Source organism: Pipra filicauda, unplaced genomic scaffold (assembly GCF_003945595.2).
Source record: "Pipra filicauda isolate LSUMZ 115617 unplaced genomic scaffold, ASM394559v2 scaffold174_size2080704_pilon, whole genome shotgun sequence".
NCBI classification, from domain to species: Eukaryota; Metazoa; Chordata; class Aves; order Passeriformes; family Pipridae; genus Pipra; species Pipra filicauda.
Window position 1 is genome coordinate 2039536 of NW_024104262.1, and position 9186 is coordinate 2048721.

The 9186-nt window shown below is 38.2% G+C and overlaps 1 long non-coding RNA gene across 1 annotated transcript; it reads left to right on the plus strand.

Moving 5' to 3' along the window:
• Positions 1–6046: 6046 nt before the first annotated feature.
• LOC120322957 lies at positions 6047–8543 on the plus strand. The gene is made up of 3 exons (XR_005562953.1): positions 6047–6100; positions 7080–7154; positions 8045–8543. It is a non-coding gene; the product is annotated as an uncharacterized LOC120322957 (long non-coding RNA).
• Positions 8544–9186: the final 643 nt, after the last annotated feature.

Below are 9186 nucleotides of genomic sequence, written 5' to 3' on the forward strand. Positions count from 1 at the left end.
AAATCCTTGTAGGCCAAGCTGTACAGGAGAAGCGTTGCTAACTGAAAAAAAAACAAAAACAAAAACAGGAGGCAAGAAAGGCAGTGAGAAGAACTCGGTGTGGGAGGCCAGTCAGAATATCACAGTATTTCATGTGAAGACAAACACGTTGTTTGACAATTTAATGTTCAAGATAAAGGGACAAAAGTATAGATACTGAAAGCCGCTGCCTTGGACTTGCTGTAGTCTTTACAACTGTGCAGAGGGGGTGTAAAATTAAACTCTTGTGTTCAGTACAAAGAAAACCCTACTATGTACCATGTAGAATTACTACTATATATGATATTTTTCAACTGTTAGTGATTTCAAAGATGTCCAGTTTTGAAAAAGAAATCTGAACAAGTTGAAAAGAATGTGAGAAAAAGAGTGTATAAGGGACAGTACGAAATATTATGGATTACACACACAAAACCACACCAAGTTTTTCTTTATCTTATACGGACAATAGTGGAGCTCTGCTTGAACCAAAACAAATATATTTATCCATAGCACTCTTGACAGTAGACAAGATTAAAGCTATACTCAAGAAACTCCAGAACCAATGCTACAGCCTTCAGTCAGAGGAAGCGTAAAAGTTATGGGAAGCTTCTGAATTTGGTTAAAAAAAACAGAGTTCCTTTCCTCAAAAAAATAAAGTGCAAAGAATTCTTGCTTGGCAAGCACTTTTTATACCAAGTTCTCCCAACTCTACTGCTCTGCAGCTATGGCACTCTCTGCACAGCTTCCTTATTCCATTTATGTATTAGCTACACTAATTGTCAGATGCAGCCAAGCCTAAGGATCAATGGGACTTCTTCTGAGTAACTGCAGACTGCAAAGTGGAAACACCACCAACAGTCACTAGTCTTAAGGGACATGGCAGGAGAGAGAAATTAAGTTCATTTTAATTAGGATAAAAGGTATGCTAAAACATCTGAGAGTAAGGTATCTTTCCACATTAGGTAAAATGGAATGTGAAAACAAGGCATTTCATCAAAAACACAGAAATCTAAATCTTTCTGCATGACTGGTATGTATGTCTTACCTTTAACAGGTAGAAGTGGGTCTCCCTGTATTACTCTACGTACAACATTTATGTGACTGGAGAAATTTTGGCTGATTTTTAAACTACCTGGCACAAGTGAAGGTGAGCAGAGGAGGCTCGTCATCTGGACGATGCAAATTGTCCAAAGGATGACATCTATTAATATAAACTAGGAGTTAATTACTGTAAACTGGCCATATGAGTCTTCATACTTGCCATCTTAAGTGTTTAGAAAAGCCCATACCATTCTGCAATTTGAAGGAAAAGAAGCAGGATTACAGTCTAGACATTACAGAAAAAAGATCAGGACATGTGCTTGTTCTACAGTATTGTTTTTTTTCTAGCTAGATTAAAATTACCCAAATCAAAGAAACAGGACAAATTAATCACATTTTGCAAGAAAACCATTATAGAAAAGGTTTTACATGTCATCTGCAAGGTACTTTTCTAGTAGCACCAACATTGGGCATACTTTGGGGTCATAGGAATATAATGCATTTCTAAACCACACTATTAAAGTTGTTCCAGCTAGGAGTGACAAATAAAGAAGAACAGAAATTTGCTACTGAGGAGGAAGCATAGACAATGACTGTGGGGCCCAAATAGACCACAGCTTGTGAAGGGCATGTTTTATCCATTCAGTCATGCACTGCTCATCTTTCTCTGGCTCCCCTTCCTGATCCCTAAAGTGATGCTTAGGAAAGTATCAACAGCTTATTATGACAGAAAAATAAGTCAGTGAGTTCAAAAGTAGAAAGGTATGAAATAGGGGAGTGCTATTTAAATAAATAACGATTTTACTAAATGAAGCCAGAAGTGTCTGAAGAGGAGAATTTTTATAAACTCTATCTTATGTTTCCACTTTCTGGAGTTTCAGAAATGTCACAAATTATTGTGCTGGGTTTGGCTGGGAGAGAATTAATTTTCTACAGTGTCTAGTGTGGGGGCTATATTTTGGATTTGTGCTGAACACATGGCTGATAATACAGGATGCTTTTGTTATTGCTGAGCAGGGCTTACACAAAGCCAAGGCCTTTTCTGTTTTTCATAGTGCCACACTGGCAAGGAAGTTGAGGGTGCATGAGAGGTTAGGAGGAGAAACAGCTGGGACAGGTGACCCAAACTGACCTAACGGATATCCCAGACCATATGACATCAAGCTTAGCACGTAAAATGGGGGAAAGAAGGAGGAAGGGGGGAAGTTTAGAGTGTCTGTCTTCCCAAGTAACAATTACGCGTGACATGGCTCTGCTCTCCTAGCAATGACTGAACACCTCCCTGTTCATGGGAAGCAGTGAATTAATTCCTTGGGTTTGCTTTGCTTGTGTGCATGGCTTTTGTTTTCCCTAGTAAACTCTCTTTGTCTCAACCCCTGAGTTTTCTGGCTTTCACTCTTCTCCCCAGTCCTGCTGGTGGGGGAGTGAGCGGCTGCATGGTACTTGGTTGCTGGCTGGTGTTAAACCATGACAAGTATGATATACTCCAATGGATAAATTTGAATTAAAAAAATCAATAACTTGATGTTTATATTTTCCCTGTTAAAAGGGGTTTATATTTGAAGGCTGCTAAATAGGATAAAGCTGATTAAGAGAAAAAGCAGAGCACCTCACCTTCCACAAGCGCTTAAAGTGTTAACAAGATGCATTTGTAGAGGCAGCTAAGCCAGTGGAGAGTAACTTAAGTTAAAAACCCCTTGCATTATGATTTTAATTCCAGTAACATATTATCTTTAAAGACACAAACCATGAAAGGGTTTCGGTGACAATTAAACATGTCACATATTTTGAAATGGGAGATAGTAACATTTAGCCATAAGATTAAGAGCTCTTGATCAGAGCTTTTTCAAATAGCTTTGGGAAAAAAATAGGCAAATATAGTTGTAAGGCTGAGGCATCATGTTCCAAGTCAGTTAAAAGAAAATGTCCATGGACAAACCCTAACTTCAGAGAGTCTAAAAGGAAGTGCTGACTCAAGTTTAACTATAGTGATGTGAATAATACTACACTAATGTAGCATTACCATATGTATTACAATTCTGCAGCCATAGATTCTCTCGAAGAAAACAGCTGCAATGCTGAAGTTTTAATCTTCTCAAAATTACAGGGCAGAAAAGTTATTCAGGCCTCAGAATGTGAGTATCACAAAAGGAATGGTTATGAAGACTGTCATTATGGCAACTGTTTGCTCTTTCTTTTTGCTAAAAAGATTTTCAGTCCTTAAGTTTGGTTTTGATATCTGCTTGTAATAGGCCAGTGGTATACATTTTCCAGTGTCCACCTATTTTTTTAAAACAACAGTAAATTTCCTAAGATTTCTGATAAAGAGCGAGGGGTTATGGGAAATAGCATTGCCAGCTCAATTAATGACAGATCTCCTGCTCTAAAGGAGGACAAAATACCTGGCATCTGTTTGAAATATCAGTGTAAAAAAAAATTAATTCTGATTAATATTCAAATATTCTAAGGAATATAAGGGTGCAGTGAGTAATGTATGCCAGGGTCAGCTAAGGAATTTGTTGGAAACATAGTATGGTTTCCTTCTGACTTGAATAACCAGGTTTCTTTAGAAGAAACTGAAGTTCAGAGGGATTCCTGTCCCTCATTTCATTGTGGTCCAAGTGTGAGAAGGTACATACTTGAGTCAAGAAACCTGGGCATGCTTTCAGGTCCACTAGGTTAGATGTAGTCATAGGAAGGAGACTCCAGCTGGGACCTATGAAGTTCCAAATATCAAAGATATCAATCTCTTAATGCGTGTGTCTTCCCCTTATAGACGCAGAGTTCCTCTTATGATTTCGGATGTCATATGGCAGATTTGTCTGAACAACATGACAAGGAAGGCTCACAGAACAAGAGAAAGTTTCCAGCAGTTAGTATTCTTGTCACCTCACGGAATTCTCTAAAGAAAAATTATAGAAAGCATATTTTCTTTACCTTCCATCTTTGAGCCACCAGGATCCACTTGAGTCCTGTTTCTAGGTTTCATCAATACTTTTTTCTAAATGAGGTTACTTTTCCCTAGGATATAGGTTGTTTTAAAAACAATAAAAGAAAAAAACCTTGCAAGACTCCCAGTATAAGACTCAAAGCAAATTGAGAGACTTTCTTGGCCCACAAAAGACAGTGAAAACTATATGGACTTCAGTCTTGATTATACTAGAACTGAATTAACTGGTTTTAACTACCACATGGTAAAGCAGAAGATCATAGTGTCCATACATATCATGTACATGTATGAGTTAAATAAGAAAAACCCCCAAACTTACTGTGTTTAACAAGGTAACTGGTAACAATGCACATCTCTGCAATAAGTTCTTTAAGTTAAACCTGAGTGCTTCCACAATTTTTAAGCAATTTCCAAAATGGGGAAACACAACTTCAACAAAAACATTAAAAAATGGAGGAGGTAATTTAATGCCTTTTCTCTATTCGGTATTAAATGTCTTATTTTTATTGTATGTAGCTATATAAATTTATATGTTTGGAATATTGTGGAGCAAAGCCTCACAGGTCACGTGTTTGGAATATTATGGAGCAAAGCCTCACAACTCGTGTGTTCAAATAAGACAGGGTGGTATTTACTATTATCTCCATTTTGTAGGTGGGTTATTTGAAGTGTGGATAGCACTTCGCAGAAAGCTGGGATTATTAGAAATGAGGTTTTCATGGCTCCCAGTGCCCATACTGGCTCTCACTTTGACTCCAAGATAAAGCAGTATAAATAGAACATTAAAGATTCTTAATCTCTCTTGAGGTAGGTTGCAGTGCAAAGCTTCTAATGTCAGAAACTCTGATTTCTGGAAACATACCTCAGAATTCTTGGTATGTCACTACCTATTCAGGGGTTGTTTTGCACTGTGTTGTCAGAACAACCGCCTGCCCTTTGGAGCCCCTGTGATGATTGTTTGCAGCAGTCTGCAGAGGTAAAAAGCAAAAGTGGTTTAATAGTCTTCTCTACCCATCTGATCATACAAGTCTGTGATAAGAGGGATCCAGCAGAGGTTATCTGAGACAAGATGCAGAGATTATGAAAACACCTCAGGTATTGACCCACTTACAAATTTCCCTAGATAGACACAGTTCAGTGACTAATTTGTTGTCAGCAATGAAACTATGTGCTAGGAAGTGGTATGACAACAGGGGTTTGTGGGATGTAGTGTTATTATTAACACATAAGTGGTGGGCATTACTGCAGACACAGGATCTGGGTACCTGTTCCAGCCAAACCATTTCGCAGATCTGCTTCTGCTTCTAGTTCTCTGCTTTTTGTCTTCTCTCCGTTACCCGTCCCTTTCACTAGAGTAGTCCTCTAGTCAGATGGACGGTCTTTTCCTCTCTTAAGTGCACCAGACTGACCTCGAGATAGTCTCCCAAATAATGGGAGGTTAATGACAACTTATTTTAAAATCACATAACTGACACATCAGGTTTTCAATTGACTATAACCCACTTAAAATATCTCAACCAATAGGAAATCAATCCAAAAATTTGTCAAATAAACCATTAATAAAAATTGACCCTAATGATTAGGAGCCACTGGCAGTGATAATGTTTTTTTAAACCATGTCAAATGAACAGATTCCATTTTTAGTGGAATATTTTAAAAGTATATTCTGACCTTTATATTTCAGCGCAAGCAACAAGTCCCAGTGGTTATGGGTGACAGCACTAAAGACTTTACTACAGCTAAAGCTCATTACTTACTGGTACACTATATGCACAACATTGTAGTATTTGTCCACCACCTGTTGTTTACTGTATCTCTCTGTGAAGTATAGTCTAATAATGACATTCTCTTTATTCAGAATGTGTGCACTTAACCTGATAAATTTTTACATTATATAACTCCTTCTTTAGCTAATTTAATGTTGTTTCATGTGAAACCCAGTGATTTCCTTCAAGTATGTTGCTAGTAATTAATTTCTCAAATTCTAATATTTGGTAGGATTGAGATGGGACCCTGAAGACCTCATATGAGTAGGAGAAGCTCTTCTAATGACCCATTAACTCTAGCTGCTATCCAAAATAAACGCACCTGGTGAGTTCTGCCTAGAAAGTGACACTAAGGGAGACATTCAGCAACACCATCCCATAAGAAGCTAAGAAGAATTAGAGAAGCCATCCTGGTATAGGATATGATAGAGATTACTTATGTTTCTAGAGAAATTGCTATTTGCTAGAAATTCTGAAATGTAATGCTGATGCTTCTATTTGAAGAAAGACCCACTTCATTTTTCATATTTCAATATATTACATTTGTAGTTTTATATGTATATTAATGAGATGAAACCCAAATCCAGTGGGATATATAATTGTTTAGAGCATCAGATTAACTAAGTTTTGGCAATGAAGATTATTTGGGATGATGTTTATATTATGAAATCCAAGTGAACACAAGACCTTGTAGTCTCAGATGATCCTACTCACCAATCTCATTCTGCAGTTGAGATTGGCTTTCAGGGTATTTGCTTTTTTTTAGGAGGTCAACTGCATTCTAGTGACTTCACAAAAATTCACCTTCGCAGCTATCTCCTTAGCTAAAAGGCCAGCCAATTTACTGAGCAGCATTGGCACCAAACCTTGAATATGAAAGAGGCAGTGTTGCACGTTCCAGGTATGAACAGGGTGTCAGTCATCAGTGCTGATAGAACGGGTATATCCTTCACTTATCTCCTCTGCAAATAGGGGTAAGGGAGCTAAAAAGGAGCCAACAGGAGCCGGCTTTTAAGGAAGGAGTCAATCATCCATTTACACAGCCTGGGACTGGGCCAGGATTGAGCTTTCTACAACAGTATGGGTACTAACTAATGGTTCAAACTGTACCTGTTCTCGAAGACTCTAATTGCATATAAACTTCTGCACAGAATGATCCCATGAAAGTTAGAGTAATGAGTACCCAGAAGTCTGCTAGTGGCACCTGATAACCAAGTCTTTAATGACCAGAAGAAGCAGCTCAGGTTTGCCCAGCTACAAAATTTACATACCTCACTGTGATAGCATTACAATCTGTTCCACAGAGTTTCTGCTGCCTGGCCAGCCCATTTTCCTGAGATCAGTCCTCCCCCTTCCAATGCCTTTGATAGTTATTACAGGTAAGTCAGATATTACATTATCAAATTATATACCATGCTTTTATGTCTAGACATAGGACATTGGATCAAATAAGATCTTTCATTAGCAGCTTCTGAAGTTTTCAAACCTTTCCAAAATTTTCTCTGCAATGAGTGAGTATTGCACAGATCAAATTTCTAAGGGTGTGTGCCCCTAGCACATGCATCAGAGGTGACTGCCAGGGTAGTGTTTTAACCCGTAGAACAAAGTAATGTGATTAAACTAAAAGCTTTGTAATAAAGAAAAAAAACTCCATCAGCAAAACTGCTGAGTTTACAGTGACTAATATACTATATTCAGGCAATGAGCATGTAAGGTCATGATACACAGCCTCTGAAATGGTATGCGATCTGTTCTTAAAGTGACACAATACTTTATGGTCTTCTGAAATATACTACAATACAAGAAAGTCACATTCAAACATTTTCTTTGGGAATTCTTGCAATTTCTTTGACCTAAAATCTCTTTTTAATTTTACTCTGCCTCCTATTGGAGGGAGACTGTTTCTCTCTATTCATAGCAGAGGTAGAAGCAGTCTTATCTAGGTGGAGTGACTGACTTAGAAGGTGAGTCCACAATATACCATCAGATAGTATCAGTCCCAAAGAAGGAGCTGGTCACATTATAGTGAATGGTTTTGCTTGGTCACTTGTGGCTGGTTATAACAGTGGGAATTAATCACAGTTCAGCTTTAGGTAAGATTAATACCAATGTGAAGGTTATTTCGGGTAAGAGTTATACCTCCCCCTTTGATATGGGAGAAATGACTAATTTAGAATATTAATAGCACAGGGAGGCTGCACTTATCCAGGTACAATCTGTTTCTCTTGTAGGCTTTGATTAATGGATTTGTCCTTGATTTTTCATGCAGAAGTGTGCTGCTGTTGGAAGAATGCTCCAGCTCTTAATGGAAGCAGGATTTGCCTTCCAGGCATGTGCTAAAGAATGTGAAGGATCATGGATGTTAAAACTTTACTGTAAGATCAAGACCATCAAAGTTCCCATTTCAAGTTGGACTGCAGAGCATAGCTATGTATAAGGTGATTGCTAGCAACTAGTATATGAAACTGGAAGAATTGATATTGTTTAATAAGCTCCATATCCTGTGACTGGAAGCAATGATGGAAGAGATACTTACTTCTCGACAAACAATACACATGATCCTGTGTCTCACAGGCTACAAAACTTCCCAGCACTTCAGAGCACCTTAAAGGCCTGAAGTCAAACACCAAAAGCCAGAATCATAGCTATGTATCACAAAAAAAATTGTACATCTTGCTTTTTTTATAGGAGTCCACAATAGCAAATAACTTGTTAGTATGACCTCTACCAGTGATCAGAAGGGAAAGCACAACACACCAGAGAGCAAAAGGGACATGCCCTCAGGAAAAAAGTGTTTCTTACTCCACATCTGCTGCCAAGTGTTACCCTGATGCATGAGGAAAACACACCAATCTCACCAATAAATCAACTTTTCAGTGAATAAACTCTCTCCCACTGTGTTCTTGACTCTGCATAAGCTGCGAAAAGCCTCTGCTCCTATGGTGTGACTGCTACAGATAAATATAGTGTCTGAAGCAATCCACGACTGGATGATGACAGCAAAAATCTAGGCTTCATTTCTCAAGCCTAGGTTTTCAAATTTTATAGATAGATCCTAGTTGTCTTTCTAAACAAGCTTTCCTCTAACAGGATTTCGGTGAAGTTACATGTTCCAGTGCAGTTACTCCTAGTGAAATCTACCCAGTGTGAGTGGGAGAGCACATACAAGAAGACACTGCACAGAGGCCAAAATGATTCCCAGTAAAGTAAGACCTTCTTTGATTTAGAAGGACTACAGAGACCAAGGAAGAGAAGAATAATAGAGAGAAAGGTTTTCTGTCTGCTGGAGAGATCACTGGAAGCCCTGAGCTGCTAGTGAGTTAATTTTCAGAGATCTAAGGAAAATTTGTTTGTTTAAAACTCAAAGAAGCTTGAACTCTAGAAACTGTATTGAGTCTGGTTCTTCAGTTT